The sequence below is a fragment of the Lissotriton helveticus genome, chromosome 6 (assembly GCF_964261635.1).
Source record: "Lissotriton helveticus chromosome 6, aLisHel1.1, whole genome shotgun sequence".
NCBI classification, from domain to species: domain Eukaryota; kingdom Metazoa; phylum Chordata; class Amphibia; order Caudata; family Salamandridae; genus Lissotriton; species Lissotriton helveticus.
Window position 1 is genome coordinate 891,318,476 of NC_136067.1, and position 20,860 is coordinate 891,339,335.

Below are 20,860 nucleotides of genomic sequence, written 5' to 3' on the forward strand. Positions count from 1 at the left end.
GTCATCGCACGGGGAAGCCAACAGAAAGAAAGAAGCTGCTGCTATGCAGTGCTACTTGTGGTTATATTGTTGGTGCTCATTTGCATAGCACAAGCGTCAACTAGGAGCAGGATAAATGGTAAAGTGACAGCTCAGTGCCTGGACAGCCTGGTTACTCGAGCCAGAAAGCATAATGATTCTGAGTGGAGGGTGGAAGAGGGAGTGCTTCAACAGATATAGTAAAAACTTCCAAAGCACCTAAGGGGCCCATTAGGATGGTGGGGGCAATCCGCCCGCCAGTTCTGTAGGAAAGACCCTCCGCCATAATATTATGGCTGGCGGGTCTACGGCGGACGGAAAGACCGTCCGCCGCATTTCCTTTTTTTTTTCTTCTTTTTTTTTGTCCTCACAAATGCCCCCAGATATTGTCAACTCTAGATGGGCTTATCTCCTGGCCTTTACCACGGAATAACTGTTCACGCCCTGGCTGCCGTGTATAGCCATCGAAGATTGCCCAGAGGTAGGTCGTTACCTAGTCCCACTCCCTTTCGTGATGTATCGAAGCCCATGGGAGGACCGGACCACAAACCTCTGGCATAATCATTGGACATTTTGTATACCTTGTCCGTTATCTCTCAGACCATGCTATTAATTGAGACCATACTTTTGCCGCACTCTCTCCTCCACATAGTTGGTCGAAACGACTAACAGCCATAATGTTCTTGAGACAGTTTGCAAATCGGGGAGGACTGGCCGATTTCCACTCCCTACATATTTCTCTTCTGGCGATAACAATAACGTAGAAAATAAACTGTGAAATACTGTTGCTAATATCATATTCCATAGGGAGGCCGAAAAATATTAATCTGGGGGAATTTACAACCGGTATTGATAGGACCTCTTCTAAAAACCCAATCACCTGGTCCCAGTAGTTAACGATTTCGTGACAGTCTACAAACATATGTCTATCGTCTGCATCTGGTGACCTACATCTTGGACAGACATATTCTTCTGCTGAGATCCTCGATAATTTAGCTGGAGTCCAATAGGCCCTGTGGGTTGTAAATAGGTGATTCCTCCTGAGGTTGGATGGTTTTATAGTCTTTTGGGAGATTGTGAAAGAGTCTATCCAAATCTTCAGCAACTCTTCGGGGTCCTGGATAATAGCATTGGACCAGAGCTTGGTGATATCCACTCCTAGTTCATCTTTTGCCCCCACCAGTGCATTATACCAGAGTGAAACCTCCCCTTTCTTCCCAGTCGCCCTGCTAATAAGTCCCAGGATCGGAATATCGTCCTCGTTAACCCAATTTTGACTGCCCCACCAGGAAGATAGTTGGTAAAACTTAAACCTAGAAATAGAACCCCCAGTTAGATTTAAGATAGATTCCCAGCCTAGTAGTTTCGAATCGTTGGTTAGATCTCCCCACTTATTTAATCCTGCAGCTCTCAGAGGAAGAGCCAATCGATCTAACAAGCAGTCTGGTGTACCTGGGGAGTCCCAAATGGGAGCTTGGGAGTGATAGTAAGGTATGTTCAGAATTCTACGTATTGCCCTCCAAATGTTAAGTGCTGTCCCAAGAAGCTTCAGTCGAACCTTTTTAAAAAACTTCTGGTCCCCAAATTTGTATAGAAAAAACTCCCGCCCTTGTGGCAGGTCTGATAGCATGGCTTGAAAAAGTCTTCCGTGTGAGGAAGAGTCTAGTTTAGTGTCAGAAGTCTAAAGTTCTTAAATTGAAAAGCATAATAATAAAAAAGTAAATCCGGCAGAGCCAGTCCACCCAATTTTAATCCCCTTCTTAATTTTCGCCAGGCAATTCTGGGGGACTTAGTCGCCCAGATAAACGAGCCAATCCTCCCTTGAAGATTAGAAATATCTTTTTTGTTGAAATATAAGGGGATAGAATTAAAAAGAAAAGTGACCTTCGGCAGTATTATCATCTTGACTAGATTCACTCATAAATGTTCAGAGGTAAGTTGTTCCATCTAGCCAAGAGCTTTCTAATTTCTTTTACTGCCATCTGCCAACTGCATTTGGTAGTCTCACCCAAATTGTGAGTAAGCTGAATACCCAGGTATCTAATTTTTAGTTTGGCTTCTGGTATCGGATGCAAATTATTCCAACTCATATTGTCGGTTTTTTCTTTATTAATACTGTATCCCGAGACCATGCCAAAATCTTCAGCCAATTCAAATAGTCTGGGAATGGCCTGCTGAGGATTTGATGTGTACAAGGTCCGCCGCATTTCCGCCCTAGTCGACTTGCGACTGGGGGGAAAAGGCTGCAATATGGTGGCGGTGTCTGTTTGACACCGCCAGCCATATTACAATGTGCAATTGGGGATGCCTGCCACGAAAAAGGCATGCAGAGTCTACAAGGGGAGCTCATTGCGGGCCCCCAGGGACTCTGGGGGGTGGGGGGTGCACATAGGGGGTACCTATGGTACCCACCGCAGTTCCATGCACAACATGGCAGGCACCGTGCGGTGCCTGCCATGTTGTGCATGGAAGTGCACAACAGGCCTCCCTAAAATTGTGGCGGGCGGTGCTGTGTGCACCACCCGCAACAATGTTAGGGATGCAGGATGTACCCGCCACTGTGGTGGGCGCATCCTAATAGCAGCCACGGGACCCCTGCCCTTATGGTGGGCGGTCCATTTACACAACAGGATGGCGGGTGGACAAAGTCCACCCGTCATCCTAATGGGCCCCTAAGTCTGCATGCCACATTAGAGTGCTACGTTCAGCAATGTATACGCAGGGGCAGATCTAAGAGGAAGTGCCGCAGCATGGCACCGCAAGCCCTTTGGCTGCGCCACGCTGCGGCCCTTCCGAAGCACAGGGATGCCACATATTTAGAAGAATATGTTGCATCTCTGTGTTTCCCACTGTGCTGGCGCACATACTGCAGCCATGCCCTGGGGAAGGCACCCTTGCACCATAGTGCAAGGATGCCTGCGTCATGGGGAGATTGTTTTTGTGCAGGAAGGGGCACCTTCCTACACAAAAACAATCCCTACAGGCTTTTACTCAAGACCTGGCTGTTGGATCAGTAGTGGCCCCCTCCCCCAGCGCCTTGAGACCCTCGCGGGTATGTAGTGCACTTTACAAATGATTGATTGATTGATTGATTGATTTTCCTCCTTCAATGCATGCTGTAGAATGCAGCACGCATTGAAAGAGGAAAAACGAGGAGAAATGAAACATTTCTCCTCGCTACACCACCTCTAGGGTGGCATAGCATTCACACACACATATTTTGTTGTGTTCTCGCCAACTGTTGTGCCCCTCCACCCCGCTCCCCGCTCCATGCCGCTGCTCCTCCGTGGCCCCACCCCTGCTCCCTCCAGCATCACCGTTCCGCTCCCCTCCCCACTCGCCACCCCGCTCCCGCCTCCCAGCTGCTCCTCCCTTGCTCCACCCCCCCACTCTCCATTTATGGCAGAGTCCGCGTGTACGCGCAGCGGGTGCGCCAATGGTGCGCCGAAGGTGCGCCAAAGGCAAGCCTGTCTACGCCCGTCCGCACCTGGCCCGCGCCCAGCGCCTGGACCCCTGGCCCCCACCATCGCCAGACCTCACGATGGACCTACAACGCCGCCACCCTCAACGCACTCAACACCGGCCGATCACCAGCATGCTACCGTGCTACCCCGAAACGCACCCACGGACCCTTCACCTGTCAAGCCTGCAAATTCACCTGCCTCTGGACCTGCACCTCACCCGCCAAGCCGAACACCAACAGCAACCACCTCAAATGCATCCTGCTCAACACCCGCTCCGTCCAAAGACACGCCGTCTAACTCTGGAACCTGCTCGACACAACATCACCAGACGTCGCATTCCTCACGGAAACCTGGATGAAATGAACACCTCCTCTGCTCCTGACATCGCCATCGCCATCCCGGAGGGATACAAGATCACCCAGAAGAACCGCGTCAACCAGACTGGAGGAGGCATCGCCATCGTACACAAGAAAACCATCCGCATCACGACCAGCTCCGACGACACCTTCACCGCCGCCGAACATCTCCACTTCCAGATACACACCGATCCCAAGACCACACTCAGAGGCACCCTCATCTACAGACCCCCGGGACCACGCACACAATTCAGCGAAGACATCACAGACTTCATCAGCCCGCACGCCCTCACCTCCGCTGACTACATCCTCCTAGGGGACCTCAACTTCCACCTGGAGAACAACAAGGACAGCAACACCACCACCCTGCTGGACAACCTCACAATCCTCGGCCTCAAACAACTGGTGAACACCCCCACCCACTACGCCAGACACACGCTCGACCCAGTCTTCTCTTCCAGCAAGCACATCTCCTTCAGCTAGTCCACCGGACTTCACTGGACTGACCACAGCTGCTTCCACTTCAGCTTCAAAAGAACCGCGACCCACCACCGCCCACAACAGATCCCTCGCAGGAACTGGAACAAGATCACCACCGACCAGCTCACCACCTCCCTCAGCCAGAACCTGCCCGCCAGTACCATGGACCCCAGCGAAGCAGCCATCAACCTCACGCAATGGGTCACCAACTGCGCAAACGATCTCGCACCACTGAAGACCCCCCCCAGCAGACACGGCAGCAAGAAAGCCCCCTGGTTCACAGACGAACTCAAGAACTCCAAGAAGAACTGTCGCACCCTCGAGAAAGCCTGGCGCAACAACCAGACCACAGACAACTGGACCGCCCTCAAGCCTGCCACCCGCAAACACCACCAGCTGATCCACACCACCAAGAAGACAGCATTAAAAGAACGACTCGACAACAACGCCCACAACAGCAAGGAACTCTTCAGCATCGTCAAAGAGCTTTCCAACCCCAGTGCCGGAAACAACGACATCACTGCCTCGCAAGACCTCTGCGACTCACTCGCCTCATTCTTCCACCGCAAGATTGCCGAAATACACAACAGCTTCGGCGCTCCAACCACATACCCCACCACCATACCATTGCCCCCCCACGACCACCCTCAGCGCCTGGACCCCGGTCAGCACCGAAGACACCACCCGCACGATGAACAGCATCCACTACGGATCGCCAACCGACCCCTGCCCCCACCACATCTTCAACAAGGCCGACTCCATCATCGCACCCCAACTCAGAGACATCATCAATGCCTCCTTCAAAACCGCCACCTTCCCGGAAAGCTGGAAGCACGCCGAGCTCAGCGCCCTCCTGAAGAAACCGACAGCGCGCCCCACCGACCTCAAGAACTTCCGCCCCATCTCGCTCCTCCCCTTTCCTGCCAAAGTCATCGAGAAGACCGTCAACAGACAGCTTGCCGCCTTCCTCGAGACAAACGGATCCCTCGACCACTCGCAGTCCGGCTTCCGAGCCAACCACAGCACCGAGAGCGCCCTCATCGCAGCCACTGACGACATCAGATCCCTGCTCGACAGCGGAGAAACAGCGGCCCTCATCCTCCTGGACCTCTCCGCGGCATTCAACACCATCTGCCACCACACCCTAGTGCAGCGCCTCAGCAACACCGGTATCCAAGAGAAGGCTCTGGAGTGTATCATCTCGTTCCTCGCCGGAAGAACCCAGAGAGTCCGCCTCCCCCCGTTCAGATCCGAGGCCACCAAAGTCATCTGCGGCGTAACACAAGGATCCTCCCTCAGCCCCACCCTCTTCAATGTATACATGAGTCCCCTCGCAGCCATCGCACGCCAACACAACCTCAACATCATCTCCTACGCCGACGACACCCAGCTCATCCTCTCCCTCACTAACGACCAAGCCTTCGCCAGAACCAGCCTACACGAAGGGATGAAACGCGTCGCCGAGTGGATGAAGAACAGCCGCCTGAAACTGAACTCAGAGAAGACGGAAGTCCTCATCCTGGGACCATCTGCCTCCGCCTGGGACGACTCCTGGTGGCCCCCTGCACTGGGCTCCACTCCCAAGCCAACGGACCACGCACGTAACCTGGGCTTCATCCTGGACTCCTCCCTCTCGATAACCAGAAAAGTTAACACCGTATCGTCATCATGCTTCAACACCCTGCGCATGCTCCGAAAGATCTTCCGATGGATCCCCACTGAAACCAGGAAGATGGTCCCCCAGGCACTCGTCACCAGCCGACTACGGGAACACCCTCTACGCCGGCACCACAGCCAAACTGAAAAAAAGACTCCAACGCATCCGGAACGCCTCTGCCCAACTCATCCTGGACATCCCCCGACACAGCCACTTCTCCGGCCACCTGAGAGACCTGCACTGGCTCCCCGTCAGCAAGAGGAACATGTTCAGACTCCTCACCCACGCACACAAGGCCCTCCACGACCTGGGCCCCAAGTACCTCAACGACCGCCTGACCTTCTACACGCCCACCCGCCAGCTACGGTCGACCAACCACGCCCTCGCCGCCGTTCCACGCATCCGCCGAGCCACCGCCGGTGGAAGATCCTTCTACTACCTGGCAGCCAAGATATGGAACTCCCTCCCCATCCACCTTTGGCTAACTTAGGACCATCTCTCTTACAGGAAGCAACTCAAGACCTGGCTCTTCGAGCAGTGACGGCCCCCCTCCCCCAGCATCTTGTGACCCTTTCGGGTAAGTAGTGCGCTATACAAATGCCATGATTGACACGCATCTCCAGTTTTACGATTTCTCGTAAATCTGAAGATGTGTCTTGTTCCATGGCTGTTGCGTTGGAACACCCACAGCAACACCTATGGAACGCCCCTTCAACGCAAAGTGCTGCGTGTGAAGGGGCTGTATTTACAAGGAGAGGAAAAGCCACGCAGGGTGGCTTTTCCTCTCCTTGTAAATCTGGATGAGTCCCCTGCACCACCAGTACGTCACGAAAAGTGATGTTCGGGTGGCGCAGGGGGATTGTAAATCTGCCCCCAAAGGTTGTAAATATACAACTTTCAGTGAAATTAGAAAAAAAGCACAATGTAAGAAGTGATTCCCTGATTTTGCATTTCTCAGTCGCTATCCAAGATGTTGTAGGGGTCTCTGTAAAATTCCATTTTCAGCAGCTCCGTTTTCAGCATTAATGTAGGAATTTGGGTTACTGGTCTAGGGGGTAAACTCTACTCAATTAACAACCACACAATTATTGTCATGGTGAAAAATAAGCAAACCCCAATTTAACCTGTGCTTAACCCTCTGTTAGCTTGCCACAAAGCAGTCATCCTTAACTTAGAGGCCATGTTTACAGCATTTATGCAGCGCGCAAACAGTAACGATATGAAAATACTACACAAGAAAAATCCCTCACCAATTTAGAAAAATAGAGTGATATTAAATAAATTATTTGAGACCACAATGACAAAAATCTAATCAGTTGAACCGGAAATACGTAATTTCAAAGGTTTACGTAAAAAGCGGCAACTGTGGTTATCTGGTCTTGCAAAGCCGGACAAAGTCAAACGTTCAGGCTAACCACAATGGAGCGCGCGCTGGATCAAGGGACCAAGTTAGTTTAGCTGAGAAATGTACCTTAAATCCTTGTTGCAGAGCATTGTTACACCTAATCATTTACACCAAATCAGACAAAAACACTTTTTCTGAGTAAATATTGCGCTTTCTGACAGACTTGGTATCCATTCAACTGTTCAGTGAAATTATAAGCTTCCATGTGACTTTGTTTACAATTTCATTCAAGATTTGATAACAATTATTTTCAAACAGAGAATGCAGCTTTAGATTGAATAATGTGAATATATTCAAGCAGACTTGATTAGCACACTTGAATATCACATTATAAAGAAAGGTGCCAAAACAATCACTTTAATATTTGGCCTCCGAGGAGATGCAAACAGTGGCATCGAAACGCGTCAGGCCATGGACTTCAAAGGGATGTTAAGCTGCCTGCTTGGTTTAAATAGAGTTTGTACTCACCTGCAGCATTGTGCGGCCTCAAGCTTCCGGGCGTTTTGCTTCAGCAATATTGGTTAAATATATATATATATATATATATATATATCAAGCTCCTGTTATGCACCTTAATACCGAAACACTCGCAGGCAGGTTCTTTGTCGTGGTGGTGTCCCATGTAGTATCAGCGCTTCCCAGACTCCGAAAATTCAGCGAACAGAGTACAGCACTCACGGGGAATATCATATCAATATCTTTTAATCAGCAAACAGACGCGTTTCGGAAAATCATTCATCAGTGTCTAGTTTGATCACTGCGAGGAGCCATCTAAATTCATTCACGTCACTCGTACATTAATCATAGAAAACGGAATGTGTAAAACGCTCAATGCACTTCAAATGGCGGCCATATTTGAACAGTATTTGTGTTACTTCATATGTAATGCCACATTAGTTTTATGTCGTATATTTGTGACTGCTACAACTTAAATTGGCAATACTTGGAAACATAAATATAAAATAAGAGTGTATTAAAATCCTGCCATGTATCAGCAAAATCTGCCTAGTGTACATGTTCTGCATCACAATTTTAGGGTAGACAAACCACTCCTACAGTTGTACCATATTTAAGTACACAATGACAAAACCTATTTAGCCGTGGAACCGCCGGCACATAAATATTTACAATTCCTGTTCAAAATATGGAGCCCATAACCATCTTGCATAAAATTACATCAAATAGTGGCCTACAAACGAGGAAAACAAAATCTATGTTTAAAAAATATTAGTGACAACTACTATATACAGTGTGGGATAAAAAAATGACTAAACATAGTCATCATATTATTCTTATGTTCTCATCATGACATTCTATACTGTTCTTCATAATTCATATTAGGGTTTATCTACCCAGATGTACCGCTAGCTCTTCCCCACTGTTAAGCCCATGTCATACTTTGGTCTGTAAATCAATGATATAGCGGGATTCTAACCTTCGCAATCTTTGTACCCTATCCCCTCCCCTTGGATGATAGGTACATGGTCTACACCAAAGTACTGCAACAGCTCCCTGTTGCTCTGGTGCTTTAAGGCAAAATGCCTTGCCACTGGATAGTTTACATCTTTATTCGCAATAGCGCGTAGGTGTTCAAGAATGCAAATTATGACACTGTGGATGGTACTTCCTATGTATCTAAGCCTGCATGGGCAGACCAGGCAGTATACGACATGGGTTGCATGGCAAGTGAGAAATTTGTCTATCGCCCTTGGTTTAGTCAAACTTGCTATACTGAAGGAAAGGACTCTTTTACTATTGGTACATGCCCTACACTTTCCGCAGGGAAAAAAACCCTCATGTCTTTTAATGTTCCTGCTCTTTTCAAAGTGGATGATAGATGACTCTGGACCAATTTATCTCTCAGAGATCTAGCTTTACGAAAAGTGATCAAAGGTACTGCTGGAATGTAGCCGCCTCTCCTGGGCAAAAAGACGAAAAGTGGACTCAAACTTTAGTGCCAATCAATTGTGCTTTATTTCCAAACCAGCCAGTCCGCCATAACGCGTTTTGACCCCCACTCGGGTCTTGATCACATATATATATATTACCTACTGGCGGTCGCCAGTAGGTAGTTATAGTTAGGACCTATTTTCCATAGGAAATCCGCAACATTCTATTTGGAATAACTTTGGCGCCTGTTGAGGAATCTTCGCAAAATTTTCAAAACTAGTGGGGCACTCAGGTCCCCTCCTATGCTGAAAGTCTCGGGGTGATTCATGAAGCGGGGGCAGTGAAAAAAGGGGGTCCCAAAACGTGTTTTCCCCATGCAATTTTCCATAGGAACCGTTCATTACGGCTACAGCCCGGACTGCTGAAAGGAATTACACCAAATTTGGGAAAGACGTAGTCCATGGTTCAGACTCGTGCCTTTTGCTTAAATGGTGTAAATCCGTTCAGTAGTTCCTGAGAAAATCACAATTAAAAGTACATATATATCTATGGCCGTGCAGGATCCGTGCACCCTGCCGAGCACAAGCTGTATGCTAAATGGCTGTCAACATTGCAAACCAGGAAGTGTTGGCATCCATCTTGTGCCTCGGTAGAACCGAGGCTCAAGTAACCTAAACAAAAAACGTGCTAAATGCGAAAAAGGGGCAGGGTCGAAACACCCTGGCCTCCTAGGCCTGTTCAGGGAGTTCCACAAGGACCCCCAAGGCCCCCTAAAATAAAACAAAAAAAACTGCAAAATCTGCGCAGAATGAGTGGATCTTGCTGATAAAATAAACAAAGCGAGGGTTCCTGTGCTTCTTTGTTAATTGGCCCCTGGGGGCCAAATACCGGGAGCAATAATTACGCCATCCCCGGGGACCGCCACCCCTAGGGCTTTTTTTAATTATATGTGGGGGGCTCTCAGGCCCACCCAGCCCTGGGGACCACCACCCCTCGGGGCTTCTTTCTATTGTGTGGGGGCTCTCAGCCCCCCCAGCCCCGGGGACCACCACCCCTGGATCTTCTTGAAATTAGGTGGGGGGTTCTCAGGCCCCCCCAACCCCAGGGACCACCAACCACCGGGGCTTCTTGAAATTAGGTGGGGGGCTTTCAGGCCCCCCAAGCCCCAGGAATGCCACCCCCCAGGGCTTCTTTAAATTTGTTGCGGGGGGCTCTCAGGCCCCCCCAGCCCTGGGGCTTTTAGAAAAGAATGGCAGTGGGCTCACGGCCCCCCTGCAGCCCTAGGGAACGCCACCACCGGGGCTTTTTTTTTAATAAAATACCCTGTGTGTGGGGGCTCAAGCCCCCCACACGTCCCGGGAACCGCCAACTCCCCTCGGCTCTAAATATGTAAATTGGGGGTCTGTGACGGACCCCCCAGCCCAGGGGACCACCACCCCTGGGGCTTTGAAAAAGGTGGGAGGGGGGCGCGCTGTCCCCCTCCTGGAGCCCTTGAGGACCCTGGGACCGCCACCCCCCAGGGCCAGCTCCTGCAGTGTCCCGGGGTGCCCACCTCCTGGACACTGTAGTTTGCTATGGCAGGACGGGAGCCTCGCTGCTCCCGCCCTGCCATAGCAAACTGATTTGCTATTTGGACGAGAGAGCAGGAAACCTGCTCTCTCTTCCAATAGCAAAGCAAATTGCTTTTCCACAGGGGGAGCTGCATTTTAGCAGCTCCCCGTGTGGAACAGCAATGCCGGCTCCAGCAGGAGGTGGGAAGCCTGCAGGACCGTGGGGGGATTGGAGTATTAGTGGCCCGGGAGGGGGGCCACACAGCCCCCCTCCTCAAATTAGAAAAAAAAAAAAATGCCGGCCCCAGGGGATGGGGTCCCTGGGGCCATAAGAAAGGGGGCAACGCAGCACCCCTCCCAAAAATAATATTAAAAAAAGGGCCACACCGGCACTGAAAAAACAATGGGTGTCAGACATGTTATAGTTACGAATTATCCTTTAAAAAACCTTAGAAATTCCCTGAAAAAAACATAGGTTTCAGGAGTGTTCTAGTTAGCTGGACATTTCACTTGTATAAAACCATTGAAATTCCCCTGTTATAGTTAGTTGTGCTAACTATAACTCACGCACCCGAAATCCACTGCTGATGATGTTACATGTTACATCATTCATGACATGGTCAGTGACATCACTGATGACATCACTGATGACATCTCAAATGACATCACTGATAACATCACCCAGTGAATGTGGTTTGGTTTGATATTTAAATATTATATATATATATAGCTTTCTCCATTGAAGAGTGAGTGGATGTATAAGTGTCTGAATGAAGGATTTAGTACAAATGTGATTGACTGCCTAAGTAACAAATTTAAAGTGTCTCACTAAATATATAGGATAGTGATTAAACAGTGTGAATATCTATATCACTCTATCTCTTGTTGCGTAAAGTACTACATAAGTTGGTTACTAGGTAAGTGAAAGTCTATATTCGTTATTATTTAGTTAAGTGAGTATTTGTATGGGATAGTGAATGAATGTGTGTGTGGTTGGGTGGGGGCTAGGTGACTGTCCAAAGATGTGTAAACAGTTGATTTAGTAGGTATGTGAGATTAAGATTGTATGTGGAAACAGTTGTTTGGGTGAGAGAATCTCTTTATAGGTGTGGTGATGAGTAAATATATTTTTCAATCATACATTTCCAACAAACCAGAAATGCAAAAGGCAGTGAATGTGACAGTTGTTGTAGAAATATAAGTATACCTAACACTCAGTGATTGTATGAGGGACAGTATGGATACATGTATATTTGTAACAGTGATTTTATAACACACTAAGTATGACTTTCTAACTATATGAATAAATAAAGTGGTGTTTCTGTAAGTGTGTAGCTTAGTAAATATAAGTATGATCGATTGTTTGCATAGGTGAGTAGGATTTCTGCATTAGCGAATAGGATGTGTGCTGGTGGTTGATGTAGGTGTATATGTATATTTAATAGTATTGTATTGATCTTTGTTAGCATGTATGACTGAATATATATATAAGTGTTTAGATGTGTGTATAGATGTAGGAATTACTAAGTGGATTTTTAGAAACTTGTATTGGTGTGCCACTGGTTTCAAACATGATACTCCATATTTTATAATGTGTGTTGAAAGGTTATGCTACTGTATGATGAGGTGTATCAGCTTGCCACATGGATGATGTCATCAGTGATGTCATCAGTGATGTTATTTGAGATGTCATCAGTGATGCCACTGACCATGTCATGAATGATGTAATATATGACATGAGCAGTGGATTTCGGGCAGGCAAGTTATAGTTAGTACAACTAACTATAACAGAGGAATTTCAATGGTTTTATACGAGTAAAATGTCCAGCTAACTATAACACCCCTGAAACCTATGGTTTTTTCAGTGAATTTCCAAGGTTTTTTAAATGCTAATTCCTAACTATAACATTTCTGAAACTTATGGTTTTTTCAGTGAATTTCAAAGGTTTTTTAAATGCGAATTCCTAACTATAACCTGCCTGAAACCTATGGTTTTTTCAGTGAATTTCAAAGGTTTTTTAAATGACAATTCCTACTTATAATGTTGACCACTTTCCCATATTTTCAACAAGTAACCAAATCTGCAATTCTACCTTAAAAATCAGGCAATAGTTCCACTTACCACTAACAAATTAACATCAACATTTAAGTACTGTAAGAACTTCCAATATGTACTGCGTGAATAACATTCAACTCACACCCATGTTTAAAGAGCAATATGTGATACCGTTTCTAATTATACACTTCCCACACCCAACAAAATCAAAATACCCAGTGCCACGATCACCACAACCATACCCACGGACCCCTCCCCCTACTACCTCAGAGGCAGCGCAAAACAGAACTATGGACCTTTCCAAAATAATATATCTCCTCAACAGTACACTAGCTCAATCTACAGAGATGTGGCAACCAAGTATGTATAAGGGAACGAACTCGAACATCAACAATAATGTACACAACGCTAAGACTACCGGTGAAATACTATACACAATTCACTATACAAATCAAAAACTTTTTCAGTGTGAACATATACCATTGATACGTGTAGTGTACTGAATAGTAGACGCAACCATATTATCTCAGACACTGGGGAATATTACGGTCATGTACCTGTGTTCACCCCCTCCTTTGAAACAGTAACGGAATGGGCTAGTCCAACGTAAACAACGTCAATGTAAGACTATAAATAATTAGGCTACACCTTGGGCGTGGTTCACTTCTGCAAAGAGAAGAGACTGCGCCTCAGGGAAGGTCCCCACCCTGCCACGTGGCTGACGCCATGACCGCGTGCCTCCTAGATACAGGCCCATTGCGAACTCAGCGCCACAGCACCGCAGGCTTATGTCTGTATTGACTACTGGTTTCCATCGACACTGCCAACAGCAGGGTTCACAACTTGAATTCAACTTTGGATCTAAATTTGTCTTCAGCATCTGTGCTGAGAACTGCCTTCTATCTATTCTGCGGTCAGTAGAGTTCAAAACTTGATACCAGGAGCGCCAGTACTACAGGAAACATTGAATCCAGTCTTGTTTTATTTAAGGTAGAGACAAATGGATTCTATGTCTTCCGATTTTGTAAAAGAATGTGACAAATAGCATTCATCTATAACTGTGCTCACTACAGCCTTCAATCTACACTGTGGACAGCAGGGTTCATAACTTGAATTCAGCTTTGCATCAACACTACGAATAGCATTGAATCCAGCCTTGTTTTATTTAAGGGAGACAATTGTACTATGTCCTCAGATTCTGTTACCTGTGACAAAATAGCATTCATCGATCTTTGTGTCGACTACTGCCTTAAATCTACACTGCGTACATCAGGGTTCATACCTTCAATTCAGCTTTCCATCTACACTACAGGCAGCATTCAAGTAACCCTTCATTTCTGTAAGGCAGAGACAATTTTTGTTAATGGATGCCACAAAAACATTCTTCAATGTCTGTACAAAGTACTGCCTTCAAATTTACACTGCGGACAGCAGGGTTCACAACTTGATACCAGAAGTGGTTAAGCACTACAGACAACATTACATTCATTTTCGAGTAATTTAAGGCAGAGACAATTGTACTGTCCTCAGATTTTATTAACTGTAACAAAAAAGCATTCCTCGATGTTTCTGTCAACTACTGCCTTCAATTTACACTCAGTGGGGTTCACACCTTGAAGCCAGATTTGCATGTATATTACGGACAGTAAGGAATTCAACCTTGATTTATTTAAATCAGAAACAATTGTACTGTATGCGTTCTGATTTTGTTAAAATTCACATGAATTACCGCAAAGAAGAGGGAAGAGTTTTATGTCAAGGTGAGACATACTATCCCTTTTAAATGTTCCAGAAATATATATATTTTATTAATGTATTCTATATATGTTCTATCTTCCACTTCCACCATGATTGCAGATGATGCACTCCACCCTAAGATGTACACTGCGGACAGTAAGGTTTACAACTTGAATTCACCTTTGCATATACACTACAGACAGTAGGAAATTCAACATTGATTTATTTAATACAGAGTCAATTATACTGTATGTATTCAGATTTTGTTTAGCATTGTTCTATAACTGTACTGACTACTAGCTTCCATGTACACTGTGCACAGTAGGGTTCACAACTTGAATTTACCTTTTCATCTACACTATAGACACCATTAAATTCAGCCTCGATTTATTTAAAACAGAGAACAAAATAGTGCTGTTGCACTGCTAGTATGTGCAACCACCTTCAATCGTTGCATTCTTTGAACTACGATAACAAAGAATGTCAAACTTTCCGCCAAAATGTACCTCCACCACCAGCAATACCAAGTACCTCTGGGGCATCACCTTCAATATCGCCACCAGACATACGTCCACAATTTGAGAAAGTTAGAATGCACAGAGTGAAGTGCAATCATTTAATTTGTTATGGGGAGCAATCAGTAGACCTAGCTTGCAGAGCAATCGATAACCATCCATGCTACTTTTTTTTGTCCCCCTCAAAGTACATATAGTCCAGTATACAACAGTGAATGATTTTAGTACAACCCGCTCAGACCACGCATCATCGCAGGATGAGCACATGATAAACGCCAGATGTACCACTAACTCAGTACACCATAAAGAATCACCACGTACCCTTGATAAGTCCAAATTCAATAGTCAAAACACATTTTTACCAGTGTGGTCTGCCTGGACCACGCATCATCACAGACTCCACACAAACTGCCCCTACCTCAGTGCACCACAACTCATGAACTCTTTATCATAGAATGTTCTGTGTATTATTTCATATTCAATGCTCCTACATTTGTACAACATAACTCATAAACCGTTTATGATTAAATATCTGTGTATGATATCCTGATTACCATTTTCCCTGTTACCAACAACTATGTAATAAAATGTAGTTGAGCACACGTGCCCGTACCCACGTCAACTATCTATCAGTGTCTGTGTATTTATTATGTTTGTAAAATGCTGCCCCAGGGTTCTACCACATTATATTGTACTATAAATATCGTATCCAACCATCTTACCTGCGACAGTCAGAGTGGGCTATTCCTCTTTTTTTTTAAAAACCACATTTATATAGCGCAAAATCAACCCAAAATTATTTCAGCAATTTACATATGCACCGTATTTACAGTACATTTTCAGAAAGGAGTTGATTACGTCATTTCTCTACAATGACAGAATGTGGACGAAACTCCGAGACTCGACCACTGATTTCCAGCATCAAGTTCTTCACTCTACCTGAATGACCACATATGTATATATATTAGCTGGCCATCATGTGCCAAAAACACAACTTAAACCTTTCACAGCCCTGTATTACCACAGCTACAACACTCCACTGAATGTACAATAAACATTCATAATCGCAGAAATGCGTCATGTCCACCATCTTTTATGTGTGCAACTATGAACGAATATACAGTCAGTGATACCCTGTATCTTCCATGTTGGCCAAATTGTACAACTTTACAGATATAATGACACATTGCTTTTGAGACCCCGGTGACGTCAGCACTACAAAACGGACACCGAAATCACTTGATATCTCATATACATCACGACGGGACCACGCCCATACCTCCGGAATCATGGTTCAGAGCGTCGCGCAGCACTGGCATACGTCAGACCAGCCCGCTCCACTTACGCTTCCAGGAAAACACTAGAACAAAACATTGCCCAGATTTCCACTGTAGTGATTTCTTAGTTCCAGGTCTAGTTGTCAGAACAGCACACACATACTTCCTCATGGCTAATATACACCCACACCACACCCATCCACCAAATGCATCACTACACACATGACCCTACCAATAAAAAAGACGATATCCGAACCCCATCTGTATGTGTACCCCAAAGGAGTTGCCTTCACTTTCAGTATGCATGTTTGTGGTAGTGCATGCGTGTTAATGTTGTGCATGCGCACAATACGTCCCACCATCTGCCGTGTACCCCTCACATATTTCATTTTATTTGCGCATGCTCAATTCCAACATGCCCAATCACAGCTCTCACACCCAGTGACATCATGCTCAACCAATCATCGTTGTGCAAAGCATTTATAACCTTCCAACCTTCTTGAACGTTTCCTATTCTGCAGTCACAGCAATTGATAGTATTCGTATCCACTTCTTCGTAGGTGAGCACTTTTTTTAATGATAATTAAGTTAATTAATCTGAACGATCTTTAAGTACCGCGTAAATGCAAATTTTTGTTCGATTTGACAATGTTGTTTTTAAGCACCGTTTCCTGCTTTTTTATCTCGTTAAAGTTGACTCGGTAACCTTTGTTTCTGTGCAAATTACTTAATCCTGCTGCGTTTCTTTAATTTGCCAAGCACCACGTGGCCATTCCTGCAGCAGTCTGCTACGTGCTGTTCAAGTTAATGCGTTGTAGTTTTTCTCATGTAAGTAGTGCGTCACGCGCCCCATGCATTACAAAAGTAATGTTTTCGGCAACAGTGTATTTTACCACGGTTTCCAGCTCTTGTATGTCGAATTACTTCTCTTGGTAGCCGATGTTTCTGGGCAAATCACTTAATCCTGCCACCTTTTATTTTTTAAGTACTGCGCCACGTGTTGCTTCCTCCCCATGCACTGCACATGTAATCGATTGGTCAATGTTGTATTTTAGCACGCTCTCCATGTTTTTAAATAACGTTAAACTCGATTTCTTATCCTTTCTTTTGTGCAAATCACTAAATCCTGCCACGTTTCTTTATTTTGCCAAGCGCCACGTGGCCGTTCCCGCAGCAGTGTGCTACGTGCTGTTCAAGTTAATGCGATGTAGTTTTTCTTGTGTAAGTAGTGCGCCACGTGTTGCTTCCTTCCCATGCAATGCACATGTAATCGATTGGTCAATGTTGTACTTTAGCATGCTCTCCATGTTTTTTAACAACGTTAAACTAGATTTCTTATCCTTTTTTTTTGTACAAATCACTTAATCCTGCTGCGTTTCTTTAATTAGCCAAGCGCCACGTGGCCGTTCCCGCAGCAGTGTGCTACGTGCTGTTCAAGTTAACGCGATGTAGTTTTTCTTGTATAAGTAGTGAGTCACGTTGCCCATACATTGCAAAAGTATTGTTTTCGCCAATAGTCTATTTTACCACGGTTTCCAGCTCTTGTATGTCGAATTACTTCCCTTGGTAGCCGATGTTTCTGGGCAAATCACTTAATCCTGCCGCCTTTTATTTTTTAAGTACTGCGCCACGTGTTGCTTCCTCCCCATGCACTGCACATGTAATCGATTGGTCAATGTTGTATTTTAGCACGCTCTCCATGTTTTTGAATAACGTTAAACTTAATTTCTTATCCTTTCTTCTGTGCAAATCACTAAATCCTGCCACGTTTCTTTAATTTGCCAAGCGCCAAGTGGCCGTTCCCGCAGCAATGTGCTACATGCTGTTCAAGTTAATGCGATGTCGTTTTTCTCGTGTAAGTAGTGCGCCATGTGTTGCTTCCTCCCCATGCAATGCAAATTTAATCGATTGGCCAATATTGTATTTTAGCACGCTCTCCATGTTTTTTAATAACGTTAAACTTGATTTGCCCCCTGTTCTAGCTCATTATACAGATGTCTAAACCATGGGACGTACTGGTCGCCACAAGCTGTTTATTCCTGCCCATGCACTATCCCAAATTGTGGTCAACAACTCGACACACCAGATCCACTGACTGCTCACCATATGGTATCAGCCGAAAATTGCAATGGACCTAATGGAGTTATCAGGTTTAACTTTAACATTTCATGATAGAAAAGCATTAGGAGATAAGCATTTGTGTATTTCATGTGTTTGCAGACAGATAACTGTGCTGTTGTCATGTTTTGGTAGAATTAGTGGGCATTCTGGTATCAACAAAACGAAAAAAAAGCATGTCCTTCCAATTTTATTGGCCAATTATGTCATTTGAAATTGAACAATGTATGAGTTATAATTTTCCTTCCTTCTATAAATATTTTTATTAAATATAAATCTCCATTGTGATAGTCTTATAGACGTTTGTTTCTGAAACCCATATGTTTCTCATTTAAATGCTCGTTACAAGTTTTCAGCCTGCACTTGAGATACAAAGTGAAAATGTTGTTTTGAATTTGAAGACGTGTCTTTCAATTCTGCTTGATGTTTATTTCTCAATTGCTAGATTATGGAAGTCCAAAAAGGGTTCTATCAGATCAAGGCCAGGAGTTTGTGAATGAAGTGAGTGACCAATCTCGGCCTAACATTTGTGTAATGCAATGCTATTTTCTATTTTGCTTGCCAAATATAATTATACCTTTTTTTTGTTTAGGTTAATTGAGAGTTATCTAAGATTTTACAAATAGAACGTTCTGTAAGTGCAACCTATCAACCACAGACAAATGATTTATATGAGCATACTAATATATAAGCTGTACACCTTAAGAGAAGGAGAGTTTGTACTTCAGACAAATTGCAAGCAAACAACAAGGAAAGGAGGTATTTTGGAGCATAAGTTTATTGGACCGTACCGTATTCCCGATATGCAAGAAAAGCTTGTAAAATTAGTCAATAATGCTAGCAAAATGCCTTTACGTAAACTTATAATCTCGACATGTTGAATCAAAGCGAAATATTTAACTTAACCATTCGTATGTCTCTAAAAGGTTTTCCTACAGATATTGAAGCATCCCGAATATGATCAATGGCAGCTAGTGATAGAATCTAACCAAAGATAACAGGACAGCTACAATTGTGGTGTTTTTTGCATGCTGATAATGATACTTCCAAAAACATTCATTTGTTGAAGATACATTACTTTATGTTATTTTATGTTCAGAACTGTTTTTGTTAAAATAGTTGTAAATAGGAAAGAGAGCTTTTAGGGATGCCTACCGAGCCCGTCCATAGTGCCCCTCGAAAGCATATTGGTATTCGCATATGATTTTGTCTAACCACTAGTATAGTCCTAACATGGTTGGTTTGAAACCTCTAATGATTGCTTTTCAACCCCAATCCTATTGAGAACAATTGTTTTTATGTACATTAAAATTAACCTTGGACATTTGTACAACATATACATTTGTAACTCTTTTTTTCAGTTTGCAGAATGAAATTGCTGAGATTGATGCTGTTCTAGCTCATTACACCGATGTCTTAAACATGGAACGAACTAGTTGTGAGAAGCTCAATGGACCTAATAGAGTTATCAGGTTTGACTTTAACATTTTATGATAGAAAATGTATAATACCCTAGTGGTGTCATAAACTTCGTATTACTTGGTACTTTATTTTATCTTAGAATTTTTTTTATAAAAAGGCACAGCTTAAAATTTGAACATAGTATAGTAAGATATTTCAATTATGTTTGTGAATTTAAAATTATGTTTTTTATCATGCCATTACAAATTGTTTTGTACAGTTGTGACTGTCCTATGTAGTCAATCAGTAGACCCCTGAAAACATGTAGAAAATATTGCAAATTAGGTACTACAATTTTTAACATTGCTGTTATAATGCACTAATGTACTTCTTTTTTACATTTAGGGTCTTTCTCTAGTGTATGGAGCCAAAAAGATTCACAAATGTTTAACTGATAACATTGAGGTAAGTACTCTCAATATGACTAGTCGACGAAGTTAAAAAGTAATGGATATAAGTACTTGAGGGGTTTTTGGTGGCAGATAATCTCCTACTCACACTTGTACGGATGGGTCTGATTCAGGGTGGATCTCTGTATAACTAATGGATGATTAGGTATTAGGATGGCATACAGAGCTACCAACCTTCTAACTTTTTCTCTTAAAGGGTTCTAAATTGGGGACGAATATTAGGCTGTGCAGTAGAGGTTGACGGTGTTGCTCCACTGGTACTTGGGCCTTCTCATGAAGCAGGAGGAGCCTTTCTCAATCTCCTTAACTCTTCCCTTGCAACGTTGACCGTATGTTTGGTCTGTAAGTGCTTCTGCATACTTGCAGTTCCACATCAGTACTTTTCTATTGGGGTCTCGTCTTGAAAGCAGTCTTGCATATGTGGCAAGTAACTTTACTTGCATTCACCTTTTTTAAGACTTGTGGA

General features: G+C 44.5%; 1 protein-coding gene across 2 annotated transcripts in view; it reads left to right on the top strand.

Annotated features, from left to right (window-relative positions):
* Nucleotides 1-20,860, top strand: part of LOC144763169 (amine sulfotransferase-like) — a 528,038-nt gene that overhangs the window by 385,201 nt on the left and 121,977 nt on the right. The window lies entirely within an intron of this gene.